Source organism: Eleutherodactylus coqui, chromosome 10 (assembly GCF_035609145.1).
Source record: "Eleutherodactylus coqui strain aEleCoq1 chromosome 10, aEleCoq1.hap1, whole genome shotgun sequence".
Lineage (NCBI taxonomy): Eukaryota > Metazoa > Chordata > Amphibia > Anura > Eleutherodactylidae > Eleutherodactylus > Eleutherodactylus coqui.
The window spans coordinates 90,758,177-90,779,500 of record NC_089846.1 but is presented as its reverse complement, the minus strand read 5'-3'; positions in this window follow the sequence as shown (position 1 = coordinate 90,779,500).

Here is a 21,324-nt window from a genome sequence, read left to right as displayed (position 1 = left end):
ATCCTCCAAAACATCAGGCAGGCGGCGTATGTGGTTGTAAGTCTGCTAGATGCAGATAGACTTTTTATTTTGTTTCTCAAAATAAGCCCTTGAGTATTTGTGACATCTTTGGCATATTTTCAAGGCACCCTGGTTAGGAATCGGCAACATACTGGGAAGCCAACTTCTAATACGTCGCGCTGCAGAGTCATTGTAACATCTCCCATTTACACAACTATTTTTTTCAGCACTCCCAATGTGTTTGGAGCTTATAGCTCTTCTTATTCAAAGTTGCTTGATCAAACTCAGCACTATTCTCATTGCTCCTGGTACAATCCATGTACACAAGACCACCACAATCAGTTGCTGGCCACAGTGGTGATGTGTTGTCCAAAGTGAGGTCCATAGGGAGATAAGCAGTCTACCAGACACTGATCGCTGAACACTGAGAAAAGTGAGCGCTGAAAACACCGAACTCCAAGACCACTAAGGGCTTGTTCACATGAGCATGTTTGTGTAGTGTATTATGTGCGGAATTTTTAAGCATGTAATAGAACCCATTGATTTCAGTGCGACTGCAAAGTAGCAATGGGTTCCATGGCAGCAGGAGGCCTGACAAAGACCTCCATGGCTGTGATGTAACTCAGCCTATTAGGCCTTGCCTCCCACAGAGTCTAACAGATTGCTGTCATAGTCTTAAGGCCCATTTACACGCAACAATTATTGCTAGAAAATTTGTTCAAACGACCGCAAATGAGCAATAATCGTTATGTGCAAACACTTGCATTGTTCACTTTTCATCTGAACGATGATTTTAAGGTGAGCTTAAAATCCATTGGTAAGTCGCAGAGAGATAAAGTATCTCTCAACAGACGGCATACCGTCTTCTCCACGGGAGTCGGGAGACTACATTGTATTCTGCCGACAGCCTTGACGAGAACAATGCAGCTGTGTGCAGAGCCCAGCCCACACATTGGGCTCTGCAATCAGCTATAGGAGGCCCTTTTACATGCAAAATGAAGCTGATAAAGTGTTAATGCACCTTAGTGTCCATTAACAATTTATGCAAAATGGTCGCTAAAACTTTCAATGTTTCAATTGTTTGAAATATTATCTTTGCATGTAAATGGGTCTATAGTAGAGATGAGCGAGTATACTCGCTAAGGCACATTACTCGAGCGAGTAGTGCTTTAGCCGAGTATCTCCCCGCTCATTTCTAAAGATTCGGGGGCCGGCGCCGGTGACAGGTGAGTTGCAGCGGGGAGCAGGGGGGAGCGGGGAGGGGGGAGAGAGGGAGAGAGAGAGATCTCCCTTCCATTCCTCCCCGCTCTCCCCCGCCGCTCCCCGCCCCCTGCCAGCCCCCGAATCTTTAGAGACGAGCGGGGAGATACTCGGCTAAGGCACTACTCACTCGAGTAATGTGTCTTAGCGAGTATACTCGCTCATCTCTAGTCTATAGTAATATGCACTATATAAATAATGCAGTATACTATTCTATTGAACAATCACATTTTCAAGTACCCTTTAAGGACTGAATAATAGCATAAAAAAAGTTCAATAAAGTTTAATTTAAAGAAAAAAATCCAGTATAAAAATGCATATTTTATCATACAAAAATCTGTTATATATACATAAACTACAAAAAAAGAAAAAAACATAATAGGTATTATCCTGTTTATAATGATCCAGACATTGAAAATATTTTATTACTTATTGCACATGGTGAACGCTGTAAAAAAAATAAAATGCTGGAAACATTATTTATTTTTTTTAATAAAAAGCAATCCAAAAGTCACATGTACCTCAAAATGGAACCAATAAAAACTACAACTCTTACTACAAAATACAAGCCGTCAAAGAGCCCCATTGCCTAAAAAAATTGCAATGTTTTGGGTCTTAGAATGCGGCAATGTAAATTCAGTTGTATTTCTTGAAAAGTGTGTCTTTTTGAGCTAAAATATTGCAAAATAAAAAAAATCTCTATAAACTTGGTATCGCGGCAATTGTGCTGCTCCAGATAAGCAAGTTATGTTATTTTTACAGAATAGTGAATGCTGTCTACACAAAACCCCAAGACAATGACAGAATGTCAGGATATTTGTGCCATTTGCAGTCCCCAAAAATGTAATAAAAGTTTCACAACCCATTATATGAACCCCAGAGTGCTGCCATTAAAATATACAACTTGTCCAAGAAAATCAAGTCCTCATACGACGATGTCAACAAGTTATGGGTCTTGTAATGCAACAATGAAAATCACCTTGTCCCTCAGGCACAAAATAGGCTGGTCACTAAGGGGTTAAATGCTCCCCAAGAGATCCCTGATAGGCTGATTGATTGCTCAGCCAGTCTGCCAATAAAACCACTGAGGAGAGAGGTTTCTCCCTTAGTGGCAAGCACAGAATGAAACTGTGCACGTGCCAAACGGTGCATCACCTGGTCTGGCATCAGTTGATGATGCCAGCCCAAAGATGTTCTGGTTGCTCCGTGGCAGGTTCCTGGTAAAAATTTAAATGGTAATTATACAACTTTTTAAAGAATGTTTTTATATTATGGAAAATTTAGATACAATTTTAAGGGGTCGTAAAATCCCTTTAAGGGTTCATTGACAATTCCACCTATTCCTACATGATCTCTGGAAATCCGATATCGGTGCTGTGATAAGTGTGTGATGTGACTGCTCTGTCCTATAGGCATCATATAACACTGATTTTGCATTCCTTCTGTAGTTGACGCTCCCATAATTAGCTAACGCCTGTCTCAGCATGTTCACCTCCTTTGTGGAAGGATCTATTCATTGTTCATCCATATTGTTGCCTCTTTGATATCCATATAGACACAAGCTTTGTAAATATTAAAATATATTAATAATGATCTTCAAACAAGGAGAACGCTTTGATGTGGTTTCTTAACTCGTCTTTGAAAAGCCTCGAATCTTGATTTCTTTCCCTCCTTGCTGTGAATAAAGACGAGATGTTAATTTTTATTAGAGAAAATTAATATCTCATCCTCGGAAAATCACATGAATTAATCGTCGTCTTCATCTCTTAATTGGTCAACAAAGATTGAATCTCTCTGAGGATCATTTAAAAATGTTTTTCTGTGATAAGGATGAATGCAAGTCAAGAAATTGTTGAGAAGGACCTAAAAAAACATCCAACACATTGATGGATGGAAACTTATTGAAACAAATCAGGCAAAGTTAGTAAAAACTACGGACGAGACTTTGTCTTCTTTACAATGACTCTCAATGGCAAACAAACTTTACCATTATATCTTATTGCTAGAGATGAGCGAACCTATTCAGCCACGCCCCTTTTTCGCCCGAGCGCCACAATTTTCGAGTACTTTCGTACTCGGGTGAAAAGATTCAGGGGGCACCATGGGTGGGGGTGGGGGGGTTGCAGTGGGGAGTGGGGGGGAGAGGGAGAGAGAGGGCTTCCCCCTCTTCCCTGCTGCTACCCCCCGCTCCGCCACGCCTCCCCCCGCCCCCCGGCGCCCCTGAATGTACAGAAGTACTCAAAAATCGCGGTGCTAGATCGAGTAATTACTCGAAACGAGTATACTCGCTCATCTCTACTTATAGCAGATTCACATTAAAGGGTGTGCATATTCTTGCAAACTACTAGTGTAAGCAGAAAAGCCAAAAATGAAAACTGGGTGCATTTCGTAGTTGGCAAAGAACAGGCTCTGGCCAGTAGAACTATGTTGGACATTATTATATGTGAACTCTGTTGTCACTAAATAATCCACCCAATCATCCTGTAGATGGGAGATCAAGCAGCGGAAATAATGATCCAGAGTCTGGTTAGTTCTCTCGGTCTGGCCGTTAGACTGTGGATGGAAGGCAGAGGAGAAACTCACAGTAGTTCCCAGGGCCATGCAGAAATGTCTCCAAAACTTTGAGGTGAATGGAACCCCTCTGTCCAAGACGATATCATCCGGAATTTTATGTAGTCTGAACACTTCCCGGATCATCAACTCTGTGGTGTGCTCAGCAGTGAGAATCTTTTCAATGGGGATGAAGTGAGCCATCTTCGTAAGACGGTCCACAACAACAAAGATGGTAGTCATTCCTTTTGAGGGAGGCAGGTTCACTATAAAGTCCATCGATATAGATCCCCATTGCCTGGATGGGATTGACAGAGGGTGAACTCACGGTGTCTTGTTCATCTCAAGAGGTGATATATCAGGCCACCAGAAGGAACGAAGCAGGAGTTCCACCATCTTTGTGACTCAAAAGTGACCAGCCAGCTTGGAGTTGTGAACCAGTTTGAGGGCTTCGAGTCGACCAGCCTCTGCCATATTTAGTTGGTGTTCTCACCTCCAAAGTCTATTCTTTTTTTAATCATTATATTTTAATTAGAACAAGCAGATGTAAATACATTAATTGCATCACATACACATCTTTCACAAATTATGAATACAGTTGAAAGCATATATTTAACATTGTCAATGTAGAATTCTCATTTTTATATTTCACATCTAATCCTCTGGTTTTTATAATTATTTATTGTTTGTACTCAAAGCAGCCCTATATACCAACTCCTTGATTCATTGAGACCATACTTGGGCTTGTAAATCAGCTTTAGAATTGACTTTTAACATTAACAATAACTTGGTATCCTTATTGAAAGTGTACAGAGGCTTCATTGTTGATAATATTTCAACCACAAATCCCATACATCTATCTATTTATTGTATAAATTCGAGCGAATAGCCATCCACTTTTCGAACACACAATGTTCTGCCATATGGCTTACAAATTCTACTAGTTTTGGGGGGTTGGGAAATTTCCAATGTTTTGCTATAATTGTTTTGGCCATCATCATGCAGTGGCCCGTCAAATATCTGATTGGGTGAGGTAATTCACAAAGGTTAAATAACAACAGCGCAAGTTTAGGGTTTTTGGGGAGTTTTGTTTTTAGTAGTCTCCGTAATAAGTAAAATACTCCCTCCCAGAAGGGTATAAGCTTCGGGCAAGCCCAAAAGATATGTGACAAGGACCCCTTTTTTTCCCATAATTCCTCTGGCAAAGGCTGTCACATCCTTTTTTGCCACTAGCTATAAGTTGGGGAGAGTAGTACGATTTGCATTTGTATTTTTAATTGTGTTTCTAGAAATTCTTCAAATTTCTTGCAATAGGCCAATCCAGAATGGCTTTAATCTTGCTGGGGTCCATACTTAAGCCATCTAGGGAGATAATTTATCCCAGAAATAGCATTTGGGTCTGTTCCAACTCACACTTCTCTAACTTAGAGTCATTCCAAAACAACCCGAACACATCTGCAATGTTCCTCCAAATTCTCAGAGAAGATAAGGATGTCGCCAAAATATGCCACTATGCATTGATCCAACAGATCTCGAAATAGGTCATTGATAGAGTGCTGGAAGGCAGGAGGAGCATTGCAGAGACCGAAAGGCATCGCTAGAGATTTGAAGTGTCCATATCTTGGTCTGGAAGCCATCTAACATTCATCTCCGGGGCAGACCTGTATCAGATTATATGCCCCTCTGAGGTTCAGTTTAGTAAAGACCTTGGCTGCCTAAAGCCTGTCCAGCAGTTCTGGGATTAACGAGAGAGGATAGCAATTCTTAGTAGTAATCCTGTTTAGTTCCCGATAATTGATGCATGGTCAAAGAGTAGAATCCTTCTTTTCAATGAGGAAAATGGGTGCTCCCACCGGGAGGAAGAAAGCAGGATTAAACCAGATTTTGATCCAAATGTTTCTGAAGGGTCTTTAATTCTGGTTCTGAGGGGTTGCAGATATGCCCACATGGAATAAAAGATCCAGGAAGCAGCTCAATAGGACAGTCATATGGTCGGTGAGGTGGCAGCTGGTTCGCTTTCTTCTTGCTGAAAACATCCCTGAACATTTGGTAGTGAACTGGTAATTTCTCAAAGTCCTTCAGGCCTTGTGCTGGTTTAGGGGCAGATGGTGTCATCTGGCAGTTCTCTGTACAGTATTCTAAAGGGAAGACAATGGTAATTGTTTCCCAGTATATAGAGGGACTACAGGTATAGAACCAGGGGATCCTGAGAATCACCAGAAATGTAGGGGACAAAATGAGCTGAAAGCTGATTGTTTCTTGATGGTGAGGGTTTATGCGGAGCTCCTGTTCAATTGTCTCCTGTGTGGCGGGAAACGAGGACACGGGTGACCCTTCCACAGTTTCCATATCAATCGAGTCTGGTTACAATGTTTTTGTCTTAAGTTGATGAAGTTGATAAAGCTCCTGAATACAACATCACTGAGCACTGCATCTTCTGATTACGAATTAAAATCTCTTTTGGGAGGACAAAATGGTGGAGCAGGGGAAGGTATTTCACACCATCTTGAGTGCAAAAGTGTGTTTGGTGGCATCTCCTTGTTTTATGATGGCTGGATTGGTCATGATCTTTCATGATTGCATTGGAGCAATTACAAATGTGCACATACTTCTTGAAATAATGTAAACATGACTTGGGAAATAATAAAATGTTTAAACAAGACAGCAAACGAAACATTCATTGAGATGTTTAGAACTCTTCAGGTGAGAAAACCTGGAAATACTCAGGTTTGGGGTATTGTGCTGGCTGGGCGTGTGTGTCTTCAGTCAGCCAATCAATGTAGGTCAGTACACATAAAAGCTGTCTTCCCAGGTGTGGGTGTGGTCAGCTTTCTCTGTTCTCATTCTCTCTCTGCGTTGTCTGAGCAGCTTTTATGTGGGGTGGCTGCAAAAAAGGTTTCTGTCTTGAGGTTTTTTTTGGTTATGTCGCTGGACTCATGGTTAGTGTAGGGACTAGCGATTTTGCCGGGAGCCGTGACATGGCCCACTAGCTTCCATATTTTGACCAAAATGTTAACAAATTCGTGGCATTTATAGAATTAACATCTGCGACTAGCGTTTGCATATTGACTGCTGTATGGTGTGATTACAGCTCTGTGTGTCTTCTTATCCTGTCCAGTTGTCCATGTCAATGGTGGCATGTGTATGCATCCTAGTCTGGGTGTGTGGATTCCTAGGGGCAACAAGGGCCCAGATCCAAAGACCACTGGGCTGCCCCCTATTGGGCTATAGTCACTGCTGAGCTAAGTCTTTGGTCATCTTCCTTTGGAGAAGATAGGGAGAGCTGTTAATCGGTGATTGTTTCACCTGGTGTTCCCTATCTGTGGTAACATTCGTGTGAGCCCAGTGCTCACTAGCCCACATGAACGTAACAAGACTCTGTAATGCTCTTAGCAGTTGCTCCATATTTCTGTCCCTTTCAGTATTTCATTATTTCACATGTAAGTGAGGACCATCTATGGATAATGCAGCTACCATGGTTCATGTGTGTGAAATATATTATTAGTCAGCTTGTGAAGGTTTCTACTGAATTCCGACTTCTAAGATGGAGCAGCCAGGAAATAGGAAGGAAGCAACAAGTGAAGGAGCGAAATAAGGAAGGAAGACAGGAAAGAAGGCAGGTAGAAAGAGTAAATTGGAAGGAGAGGGAGAGAAGAAAGAAGAAAGGAATAAAGGATAGAATGAAGGATGGAACAAAGGCATGAAGAAAGGCAGTGATGGGGATAAAAGAATATAGCAAGGAAAGAAGGTAGGAAGAAAGGAAAGAGGGGAGAAAGGAAGGCAGGAAGGAAGGAAGGAGAGAAGGGAGGATGGAACTAAGACATGAATAAAAAGGGGAGGAGTGGGGAGGAAGGAAGGTAGGAAGAACTGCAGGAGAAAAGAAAGGGAGGGAGAAAAGAAGGAGGCATAGAAGGAACACAGACAGGTAGGAAAGAAGGGGAAACAGAAAGAAAGTAAAGAAGGAGGACAGACGAAATGAAGAAAAGAAGAAAGGAAGGCAGGTAGAAAGAAGAAAAGGGGTGGAGGAAGGAAAAGGAGAAAGACATGGAAGAAGGCAAGTAGAAGAAAATAAATTGGAAGGAGAAGGAGAGAGTAAAAAAGGAATGAACAAGGGATAGAAGGGAGGATGGAACAAAGGCATAAATGAAGAAGGGAGGGGAATAAAAGAATATAGCAAGGAAAGCAGTAAGAAAGACAGGAGGAAAGGAAGGGAGGAAAAAAGGAAGGCAAGAGTGAAGGAAGGAACAAAGACATGAAGAAAGGGAAGGAGTGAGGGAGAAGGAAGGTAGGAAGGAAGGCAGGAGGGGAGACAGGATGAAAGAAAATAAGGAGTGAGAGAAGGAACAAGGACAGGAAAAGAGGCTAGCAAAAGGAAAAGAAGAAGGGAATGGAGGCAGGAAGGAAGCAAAAAAGAGACGACAAAAGGGAGGTAAGACAGACATAAAGTGAGATAGAGAGAACACGGAAGGAAGGTGGAAAGAAAGAAGAAAGTAATTAAGGGAAAAAAGTTAGGAATAGAGAAAAAAGGAAGATAAAGGAGATGGAAGAGAACCATGTAGAAGAGAATAAAGGGACATGAAGGCAGAAAGGAGAGAGGCGATTAAGGAAAGAAGGACGGTAGGAGGTAAAATAGAATAGACAGAAAAAAAGGATAACATAACTACTGTCTTTTATTTCAAACAAACTGCAAAACTCTGTCTTCTTCTAATTACTGGTGGAAAACTTAATCCTTATTCTAATCATTGAAGCTGCTTCTGACTCAATTTCACATCCAATTTATTGACCTTGCCGTAAGATTGACCCAGGGCCACAATTCTGGCTGGAGTCATGTGCTGCCTGTTTTATACTGCACTACTGAACAAGAATTACAAGATTTGGGGAGCATTTCTCCATCAAAGCTGAGGAGTTTTCAAAGAATATTGGTTTAAAACTTATTTCTCAACCTTTAATTAAGTTACCTGAGTAATAACTCCACATATCATAGTCATAATTACTACTTTTACATAAAATTCTATTACAATTTTAAAAGCAAATGCAAATTCCTATAATGAAACTGTAAAAGAACTGGAACTAAAGTAAAATTAAATAGAAAGTCATAGAATATAATTTCCAAACTTCAAATGTGTAAAATATATAGATATATCTAAATGGCACCGCTAAAAAAATTGTGATGTTCTTTGCTATCATAAAAGCAATCAAAGAAACTGACAACATACCCCAAGGACATGTCTAGACCGTCTGCAAAATCACAGAGTGCAAAGCAAATTTAAAAAGGCACTGAGATGAAAATTACAAGAATTTTATAAATTTAAACTGTATTGTGGTAGAGTACTGTCTATTTATATCAGAGCCCATGGGGAAACTGGAGGTAAATTGGGTGAAGCGCAAAAAGTAAGTAAGAAAATTGATGTTACAAAGTAGAAGGCAGCAAGGAGATTGTAAAGTTAAGAAATGTACTTTACTCTGAACGGACTTTACTCTGCTCCACATGTGATACAGTACTTGAACTGCTTCATATTGCAGATAAGTTCATTTTTGTTTCATTATTTTCAAAAATAAAACTACTATTATACTGCTCCCAATGAACAAAAATATAACTACTATAATACTGCCTCCTATGTAGAAGAATATAACTACTATAATACTGCCTCCTAGGTACAAAAATATAACTACTATAATACTGCCTCCTATGTACAAGAATATAACTACTATCATACTGCCTCATATGTACAAGAATATAACTACTATAATACTGCTCATATGTACAAGAATATAACTACTATAATACTGCTCCTATGTACAAGAATAACTACTATAATACTGCTCCTATGTACAATAATATATCTACTATAATACTGCCCCCTATGTACAAGAATATAACTACTATAATACTGCCCCCTATGTACAAGATTATAACTACTATAATACTGTCCCCTATGTACAAGAATATAACTACTATAATACTGCTCCTATATACAAGAATATAACTACTATAATACTGCTCCTATGTACAAGAGTATAACTACTATAATACTGCTCCAATGTGCAAGAATATAACTACTATAATACTGCCTCCTATGTACAAGAATATAACTACTATAATACTGCTCCTATGTACAATAATATATCTACTATAATACTGCCCCCTATGTACAAGAGTATAACTACTATAATACTGCCCCCTATGTACAAGAATATAACTACTATAATACAGCCCCCTATGTACAAGAATATAACTACTATAATACTGCTCCAATGTGCAAGAATATAACTACTATAATACTGCCTCCTATGTACAAGAATATAACTACTATAATACTGCCCCCTATGTACAAGAATATAACTACTATAATACTGCCCCCTACGTACAAGAACATAACTACTATAATACTGCCCCTATGTACAAGAATATAACTACTATAATACTGCCTCCTATGTACAAGAATATAACTATAGTTATTTCTCTGGTAGATCCATGTAAAAGCATCGCACAAACTGAGAAACTGACTAGAAAATGAATTCATAACCCCAAGTATATCTGACTTGGTCGGAACTGAGATCACATGACCATCTGAGGAAAAAGAGGCCAGGAGTTTCAAACAGAAAGAAATAACTAACCAAAGCAACACTAGCTCACTTATATATAAGGGTGCTCGTTACTCGAGCTGAGCTTTTTGTAATGCTCGAGAGCTCGGTTCGAGTAATGAACCCCATTAAAGTCAATGGGAGACTCGAGAATTTTTCAAGGTGCCCCATGCTCTGCATTGTCCTCAATGGAGCCGCGGCTGCTGCCGGCGGCTCCATTGAAAACAATGGTCTTCCGGAACCCCTGAATTGTTTTTCATGGAAGGGCTTTACATATAAGCCCTTCCATGAAGAACAATAATTTTAGTGTAAAAAAAAAAAAATAAAAAAAAAAACGTACCCTCCGCCGCTGCCGTGTCCCCCGCGGGGATGAAGAATACATCTGCCGCATGTGGCAGATGTTTCCTTCATCCTCGCTAGTAAAAAGAATTCCCTGCTGCTACATCTGCCACATCTGTGACAGATATAGCAGAGGAATTCTTCTATTCCCTACCGCAGCTGTCACACATGACAGCTGCGGTACAGGATCCTGCTGCTGGCACCCGTCAATGGATTTTAGGGAAGGGCTTTAATATAAGCCCTTCCCTGAAAAACCAAGAAAAAAAGTGTAAAAACAAACAAACCCCACCTTCCTTCAGCTGCCGGGGCTCAGCCGCGTCTTCTCTGCGCTATCCCCGACTCTGCAGTCCTTATCTATCAGCAGGCGGGGATTTAAAATGCCCGCCTGCTAAAAGAGCTGATTGTAATTGACTGAGGCGGCTTAGCCAATCACAATCAGCTCTTTCAGCAGCCGGGGATTTTAAATCCCCCCTGCTGATAGATCAGCACAGCAGTGCAGAGTCGGGGACAGAGCGAGGAGTCGCGGCTGTGCCCCGGCAGCTGAGGGGCTTTCAGGGAAGGGCTTCAAAAATAAGCCCTTCCCTGAAAAGCGATTTAAAATAGTGTGAAAAAAAAATACTCACCTGCCTTCAGCGCCAATCACAATCAGAGCTACCAGCAGGCGGGTATTTTAAATCCCCGGCTACTGATAGCTCAGAACTACAGAGCCGGGGACAACACCAGAAGTCGTGGCTGAGCCACAGCAGCAGCTGAAGGAAGGTGAGTATGCTTTTAAAAAAAATTTTTACCCTACCTTTAGTGAATTTTCAGAAAGGGCTTATGATTAAAGCTCTTCCCTGAAATCCAATGACGGGGATGCCGCATACGACATATGTGTTCTTCATGCCCGCAGGAGTCACGGCAGCAGCGGAAAGGTTTTTTTTTTTTTGGGGGGGGGGGCAGAAACGCTATCTTTTTCCCTTAGACAGAGCAACTATATGCTATATACTAAGTGAGGAGACTCAAATGGTCATGCACGCTCCTCTGGGTAATATGCAAATAAGGGAGATGGAATAAATCCTCCACAGTGCCACCTATTGAAAGGCAGCATTCCTTCAAATCAAAGTCAGACTTTTTATACAAGCCTTGTTACAATGACCAGGAATTAAAAGCAAAGCCAGACTCCACGTACATACAGCTGTTTCAGGGTTTTTGCCCTTCATCAGTGTCAGTAGGAGTCTGGCTTTGCTAGTGAGAGGCCAGGGACGGGGGTCATAAATGCTATCTTTTCTTCATAAAATGTTTCTTTTTCAGGGAAGGGCTTATATGTAAAGCCCTTCTCTGAAAAAAGAATGCAGGGGTGCCGTCAGAACATTGTTTTCAATGGAGCCGCCGGCAGCAGCCATGACTCCATTGAAAACAATGCGTGCATTCCCGATGGTGCACGCATGTCCTATCTTTGCAGGCACATGCCTGTAAAGCATGGACATGTGCACACACCATAGGGAATGCAGTGTTGCAAATACAACAGTGTTTTTGTGCGTGTGTATGGGGTTTTCTGATATAATTTGATTAAGAAAAAACATCCAGTGAAAGGGGATGCTGTAGATGGAAACAACTCATCACTAAAAGGGGTCATAGGAGGTTGTCAGGAATTGCTTTCACCAAGAGTTGCTGTACAAACAAGAGCAGCCAAATGCAATGTCCAACTAAACTGTCCAAACACACAACTCGTTGTGCCTTAGCACGGATGGGCTATAACAACAGACTACCAGTTCGAGTGTGATTGTGTCTAAGAGAAACAGAAAGGTGAGAAACAGGGGGCAAAAGAGCGCAAAAACTATTACTTGGTCAGTTAAATCCAGATTTCTGTTGCACTGTGCTGATGGGAAGGAAAAAATTTGGCGAAAGCAGCATGAATCTGTGACCACTTCCCGTCAGCTGGTCAAAACATGTCAGACCTCCATCTAACCAGCGACAGCTAAAAGAAGCTTCCTGTCCGCAGGGGCCTATATTCCTGCAGAATGGTTTATTCATGTAATGGAATATACGCAGAGTTACTGCCGTTCTGAAGCCCAATGGAAGTCCAGCATGATACTAGATAGGGGCCTCTAATAAAATGTGAATAGCATGTGAGGGTTTGGGGTCCTCATTCACGTCTTCCTTTGGGGACCAAACTCAATGTGCAAATTGATCCAATTGAATACATTGTTGCAGAAGATTTCCTTCAGTTCACAAATGTCATCATTTATGTAAAATTGGTTCATCTATTGAATTCTTGGGGGGAGAGGGGTTATGGATCAGTTTGCACCGATGATTAAAGAAAATGCTCGTTTTTAACAACAAAAAACTGATCCCTATTAGGAGTTTTATGATTTCCCGACCTCAGTGCATCCAGCCGTGTCGCTGACAATACATGACTTGCTGCGCTCATCCTGGCAGTGGATGAAGATTGGTGAGGCGGGATTATGCTGTTTGCAGCAATAGTATACAAAACATGTCCTTTCATCCCTCCACGCTCGCTGGCTGCACTTTCTTATTCCTCCGGGTTGCTAGTGGTTTGAAGATCTATACATCAGAGGTGAGACTGAGAAATAAGGCTCAGGACTGAGCGAACTGCGTGTGCTAACAAGATCAGATGCCGAACATTACTTCCCAGCAGGCGCTGCTTACCGGGCTCAGAAATGTTCAGATTTCATCCATAGTCTATTATTTTATTTGGAAGGTGAAAAAGTAAAATATCAGGGGACTGCTGTGCTCCACAGAACATCAAGAAAGTAGTTGGTAAACTTTAAGCAAGTATCACTCAGTGAATGGAGGAGTAGCTGGCTGAGGGTAATCTGTCCCACCTGTCACAGTAAGGGCTCCTGCAGACGAGCGTCTTTGCGCATATTTTTGCTTGCGCAATCTGCAGAAAATGGAACCCATTGTGTGTTTGTGTGCTCAATTTTTGCGTACGTGAAAATATACTCAACATGTTGTATTTTTAGGCGCATTTGCGCAGACCAAGGCATCTTAGTAGTCAATGGGGTTGTGCAAATGTGCACTCCATCTGCAGAAAAGCGAGCACTGAACTGCACTATTTTGTGGGGGTTAATCGACAACATGGCGACTAATTAGGCTGCACAGCTGTGTAAATCACAGTGCGTGTATGTCCTGCGCCGATGTGAACAGTTCCAGCAGTGCAAAAAGTACAGTAAACATCACGCTCACATCACGCTCTCGTGAGCATATATACGCCTATGCTCGTCTGCAGGAGCCCTATATAGGCAGTTATTCACAGATGTGTGGCCGCCTATTTACACGGACCATAATTCCCACGAACGTATATCGGCTCGGTTTTCACACCGAGCCGATATACGTCGTACTCATCTGCAGGGAGGGGGGGGGAGGATGGAAGAGCCAGGAGCAGGAACTGAGCTCCCGCCCCCTCTCTGCCTCCTCTCCGCGCCTCTGCACTATTTGCAATGAAAGGAGGCGGGATGGGGGCGGGGCTACGTTCCGAGAATTAGCCACGCCCCGTCCTGCCTCTCCCCATTGCAAATAGTGCAGAAGGGCGGAGAGGAGGCAGAGCGGGGGTGTCAGCTCAGTTCCATCCTCCCCCCCCCCCCCTGCAGATGAGGACGACGTATATTGGCCCGGCATGAAAACCGAGCCGATAAACGTTCGTGGGAATGCAGCCTTAATGTGTACAGAAATTGAACGATGAATGATAAGTGAATGAATTATCGTTCATTGTTCAATTGCTGCAAGCAGTTACACTGAACCATATCATCCAGATTCCCGCGAATTTGAACACTTTTCAATCCCCCTAACATATCCCAAGGGTGCGATCACACTAGAATTCACATGTGGACATTGATACAGGTTTGGGGGTGGATATTCTGTATGAAATACAATCATTAAATAATAATGAATGAATTCCACAGTGAAAACCCACAACATTTCCACAACAAACAGAACATTTGAAAATTTGCAGCATGACGATCTCCCATGCAAATCTTTTGTAAGGATGAGGTCATACAAAGTGGAATTAGTGCAGAATTTGGGCTGCAGAATGTGAGCCAAAATTCTACAGAATGCACAACCTAATAAAAGTGAAGGAGGCTTTTAACAAACCCCAATATACTAAGAGCTTCTTCACACGGGCATGATTTATAATAATAATAATCTTTATTTGTATAGCGCCAACTTATTCCGCAGCGCTTTATTTAGTCCCGTTATACCCCTGCGATTATCACGGCGGCATAACAGAACGAAACAAAACCATTAATTTCAATGGTTTTGTTTTCACTATCAGGATTCTTGCTTATTACTAGTACAGGTGAGAAAAGATAGGACTTGTCTCAGTTAATACTACAAGGTCCGAGAAAAAAGAAAACGTTCATGTGCAACTACGCTCCAGAGCGGCAAGGGTAGGTGTGCATATGGCTGCATGCTTTTGCCTGTACAGTGGAAAAAATCTGCAAGATAAGATTGTCATGCCCCCGATTTTCAAATCTGCAGCATGCACTGTTCGTTGCAGAAAGGCTGAAGGGTCTTTATTATGGAATTCACGCATTGCAATACAATGAATGAAGTCTGCAGTGAAAATTCATAAAATAATCCACATGCAATTTAAAGGGGTTTTCCAGGAAAAATACTACTGATGACCTATTCTCAGGATAGGTCATCAATAGAGATGAGCGAACCTACTCGGCCACGCCCCTTTTTCACCCGAGTACCGCGATTTTCGAGTACTTCCGTACTCGGGCGAAAGGATTCGGGGGGTGCCGTGGGTGAGTGGGGGGTTGCAGCGGGAGTGGGGGGGAGAGGGAGAGAGAGAGGGCTCCCCCCTGTTCCCCGCTGCTACCCCCCGCTCCGCCACGCCTCCCCCCGCCCCCCGAATCTTTTCACCCGAGTACGGAAGTACTCGAAAATCGCGGTGCTCGATCGAGTAATTACTCAAAACGAGTATACTCGCTCATCTCTAGTCATCAATAGTTTATCAGTTGGGGTCTGTTGTTCAGGACCCTGACCAATCTGCTGAGCGGGCACATGCTGTCAGCATCACAAATATACAGAGGTCAGAGCGGAAGCAGGGGAAGTCTCCACGACAACTTCTGTGTCATCTCTACGACAACCTTTTCTCATTGAAATCAACACGAGCCGTGCCTGCAGTTGCAAGCGCCGGCCACTACACAGAGGTCGGCACTGAGATTTCCGCTGCTTCAGCTCCAACCTCTGTGTTATTGTGGCACTGACAGCATTCGCCCCATCAGCTGGTTGGTTGGGATCCCGAGCGACGGACCCCAGCCAATCAACTATTAATGACCCATCCGGATGATAGCTCATCAAAAGTATTCTCCCTGGAAAACCCCTTTAAGTGTGCGCGTCACATCCCCGTCCTGATTTAAAAGGCTATTTAGCCTAATGAGGTCTATTTTTCATCACATTTTTCATTGTGCATTTGCGTGCCTCTCATAGATCTCTATGGAGATTTTTCCTGCGCCAATACGCAGGAAGACAGAGCAGGTATTTTTTGTGTATGCGCCTGAAATATGCTCAAGAAAATCATTAGTGAGAATGAACCCATTGACATCAGTGAGTTCTAATCTCTGCGTATTGAGTGCACTAAGTCCATATTCGTAATGCTTGGCCGCATACTTATGTCTGAAGAAGCTCTTAAGGGCCTTTTACATGGGATGGTGATTGTGGAACAATCATTCATACTAATGTGCGCTCCTGATCATTGCCCAGGGTACAAATGTCCTTTTCTCTAACAACAAATTAAAAAACCCTTATTTTATGTTCATTGCACCTTTTATGTAGAAGTAAAAATCATTGTTGGCGGCACATCATCGCGAGGAAGAATGCCAGCAGTAAAGAAAGCTACAGATTATGGGAGAAGGGAACAAACATATGATTGTTCAATCATCCGTATGGACTCACTCCCCCTTCCCTCATTTGTTGTTGATTCGGGTCTTGTAGTCGGGTAGGAACTTTCAAATGTTTGCAGAGGGATTATTCTGGCTGCCATTATGGAGTCGGGAAGGAATTTTCTCCACTAAAATGAGGTAAATTGGCTTCTGCCTTATTGTTTTTTTTTTTTTTGCCTTCCTCTGGATCAACAAGTGGCGGGGGGTGGGGGTTTGAAAACAGGTTAAACTAGATGGACATTATCTTCTTACAGCCTAATATACTACGTTAATATGTATATAAATGTCTTAAAAGAGCTCCGATTGACTTGCTCTATCATCGATTAGCATTTTACGGGCAATTATGCTATAATCTACAGGCAGAGATCCAATTTATGATGTAAGTTATCAGAGAATAATGGGAGTGGTGATGTCTGATAGACCAGGTGGGAAGTGAAAGGAAGGGTGATTATTCTCTATGAGACCAGGTGAAACATGGAGGAGGCTTCATGCCTGGCATTAGAAGGCGTCCGGCAGCTACTTCCTGTTCCAGGAATGAAAGACTTGAACCTAATTCATTAGATGGACATTTCTTTTTTTGAATCACAGTAAAGGGCCTTTTTTAGACGGGACGACTGTCTGGCAAACAATGCCCAACACTCATCCCAGCACATACTCACTCTTGTGCCGCTGCACGGGAGCTAGTATCACTTACTCACAGCAGGGAGGCTGGAGGTGATTTCTCTCCTCGCTCCCCAGCCCCTCTCCCTTAACACAGCGGCTGTTCAATACTGAACGGCTGCTATTTACACTGAATGATCAGTAATCAGCTCATCGTCCATCATTTATGCAGCATAAGCAATGGATGATGAGCTGATCGCTCATCATTCAGTGTAAATAGCGGCCGTTCAGTACTGAATGGCTTCTATGTTATGTCAATGGAGAGGGGTGGGGAAGCCCGAGGAGAGAAATCTTCAATAGCCACCCCTCTCCCCATTCTGGTCGCTCTGTGAGCAAGCCAGCGATACTAGCTCCCTTGTGACAGCACGGGGGCAAGGACACACAGGGACGAGTGTCGGCATCATTTGCCTGACATTCGTCCCGTGTAAATCCACCTTAATTGTATTTGCAAATAAGGAACACGGAACATTGTAGATGTAATTGTGGAATATATAATTGTATTGACACACAAGATAAATTGAACATGTCATTTTTACTGCACCAGGAACACCATAAGGGACCTTTCACACAGGACAGAATATTCTGCACCAGTGTTGTGTAATAGTTCCTCCTGCTGAATATTCAGCACCAAAATCCATACTGTTAACAAGTAGATTTGGGCGCAGAATAGAAAACAGCAGAATCCTGCCAGCAGTTCTGCAGCTAAATCCACAGTTAGCATTACAGATTCTGGTGTGGAAGTCAGTGACGGCACATTCTACAACATGGAGTATCCCCATTAAAAGATACAATTTGTCCCGCAACAAACAAGAACTGGTAGGGCTCTTTCACACTGGTGAGCGCGATATCACCAGGATAAAATCGCGGCAAAATCGCTTTTTGTTCAAGCAATTTCTGAGCATTTTCCTGGAAAAACATTGTGCATTGCTGCTGTCCACGACTTTCTCACGGGACAGACAACAATAGGAGTTTTCAATGTTAAAAATGCATCGCATCACACAAAAATTGCAAGTTCGTGAGTTGCGATGCGATAAAAAGGAGGCTCTGTAAGGAAACATGGTCGGGAAAAAAGAGCAAAACGCAGAAAGATAGGGCAGACAGCGATTTCTAAATCTCGCAACATCGCATGAGAGAGAACTTCACAGATGTGAATGAAGCCATTGAAGAGCATGGGTTTCATAATGCTGTGTTTTCACACGCTCTCGCATCGCGCAAAAGTTGTGCAATTTTACCACAAGTGTGAAGGCGGCCTTAGAGCTATGGCTCTTGGAAGACAGGTATAAAAAAAAGTAATATTAAAGCATGTAGTAAAAATATGCTTTATTGATGATTTTTTTGCAAAGCCTAAACATGCCAGAACATCGTAACATTTACTAATAACGATATTTCCTAATTTGTTACATCTGTGATTACAAAGGCTTTTTTTCTTGTATATTATTTTTTTCCCCTTAAATCAGTCGCTCTGCAAAAGGAAAATCTCCTCTGCAACGACCTTGACAAATAATTTAATTTAAGCTTCTCAAAGTTAAGGTCTAGGAGGAAGTTATCAAATAAGCAGCCATTGACGAGCTGTCAGTTTGTTATCTCAAACAAAGGTCAAAAATCTGGAGTTATTTAATGGTGAAAATGGTAAAACATAAACTCAGCAGAACCCGTAGTAGCGCAAGAGCCGCTCCCCGGAAGGAAAAAGCCACGGATATATGTTATCAAAACATTTCAGAGAAAATGCGGTAGAGTATTTTTTGCTTTATGCGACACTTTAGAAATATTTGAAATCCGCAAAGGGAAAAAAACTGTATAGAAGTTCCATACAAACTCTGAACCCCATGGCATAACTGTATGTCCTGGTGCATTAAGGGGCTAAGATAAGGACTTAACCCTTTCCATTCCACTGTCTGACCTGTGAAGACATTATGATTTAAGGCTGCACAGCTCCGATGTTGGAAGATGTCCGTCAGGGTTCTCTTGCTGTATATTGCCAGCCTCTCTTTTCTCGGAGCCTATCCAACGTGTCACCTCATGCAGTACTGGCTTTAGCCAGCATATAGCGCCGATGTATAACGGCAGAAAAAGAGTAAGCCCCCTAGGAAGACCATATACAAATTGGATTGGAAAGGGTTAAAGGGATTGTCTAGGATTGGAAAAAAAGCCAAGCTTTTTTCTAGTGCAATGCCTGTCTGCAGTTTGTGCATGGTATTGTGGTTAGAGATGAGCGAACTTACTCGTTTAGGGCGTTTTTGCACTCGAGCACCGCTTTTTCCGACTAAATGACTACTCGGACAAAAAGATTCGGTTGGCGCCGGGGGTGGCGGGGGGCGGCGTGGTGGAGCGGACAGTAGCAGTGGGGAACAGGGGGGAGCTCTCTCTCTCCCCACTCCCCTCTGCAACCCCCCTCTCACCCCCGGCGCCCCCTGAATCTTTTCGTCCGAGTAGTCGGTTACTCGGAAAAAGCGGTGCTCGAGTGCAAAAACGCCCTAAATGAGTAAGTTCGCTCATCTCTAATTGTGGTTCATTTCTATTCACTGTACTTTTAAAAAACCTGCAACATGTCATAGGGACATGATCGGTGGTAGTACGGATGGCAAGATCCCCATGAATCGCCAGAACAAAGTAGCAGGAGTGCTTCATAGATACTCATAGACTTTTTATTGAGCCTGTCTTCATCTAGGGTAACACACAGCTAAATGCTTCTGCTGATTCATACAATCAATCAATAAGGAAACCCACCAATGAAAACTTTTGACATGACTTTACGATATCAAAACCCCTATCAGTCCTTACTATGGATCTGTGGGCTCTCTGTGCGCTGCCATATGCTCCCTAGAATGAGAGAGAATGTAGTACATCCATAATATGTAATACAATGCACTCTGCAATCAATTTTTTTCTCACAATTTCTATAGAATTATCTAGGTGCTGTATTATAAATTTGTACGAAATGCCTCTGTGATATGGCCATGTGATGACCTTGAATAGTTGATGGATCCCCCAGTGACTTAAATGGGTCCATAATGTGAAAATAGACCTTTAATAGATGTATAAACAGCTATGACATTTCAGACTTCTTTTTTAATTTAAACTAAATAATCTTCAGTATTGGCAGCCGAATCTTTAGAGACGAGCGGGCAGGTACTCGAATAAGGCACTACTCGCTCGAGTAGTTTGCCTTAGCGAGTACGCTCGCTCATCTCTATTAAACATATAACTAAACCATTCCCTTCATAATTCTAACCATCCACAATAAGGCCCGCTTCTATTTTTGTCTTAAATTATACAGAATTCTGGTATTTTAGTTAGTAATTTAAATAGGGGTAAACTTACGGTCCCATAATGAACATCACAAATTGTAATTGGCCTTAGCAGCAGCTGCCTGGCACTAAGTGCTATTATTAAGCTTATCATCCACGAATATCTCCAATTTTTTAATCCAGGTCTGATATTGGTTAAAATGTGTAACAAGGATCTTTGTTCTTTGGTCCGAATAGCATAATCTTAACCTCATAAACTGTATTTTCCATTTCTCATTGCTCCAGTGCTTAGAATTATGGTCGAACATGAAGGGTATTAAATGGTTTCTGTGATTTTTGGCAGTAATAATCCTACATCTGTGGATGGGATCTGTCAAGGGTTCTAATGCCCTACATGGATGGAAAGGAATAGCAAATGAAGAGCAAAGGAACAGTGGAAGAAGAGCAGAGGAAGAGTAGAGGGAAAGCAAAGGAATAGCAAAGATAAGTAGAGGAATAGCAGATGAAAAGTATAGAAAAGGGTAAAGGAAGAGTGGAGAGAAAGCAGAGGAATCTCAAAGTTAAACTAAAGTAAAAGCAGAGGAAAATCAGATAAAAAGTAGATAAGAGGACAGGGATAGCAAAGGAAAACAGAGAAAGAATAGAAGAAAAAGCACAGGGAAGGGTAAAGAAAGAGTAGAGGAAGAGCAGAAGAGGAGTAGGGATTAAATAGATGGGCGCATGTGCTAATACGCTCACTGCTACGGTGTGTATTAGCACATGAACCAGTGTTTTGGGGGTTTCGT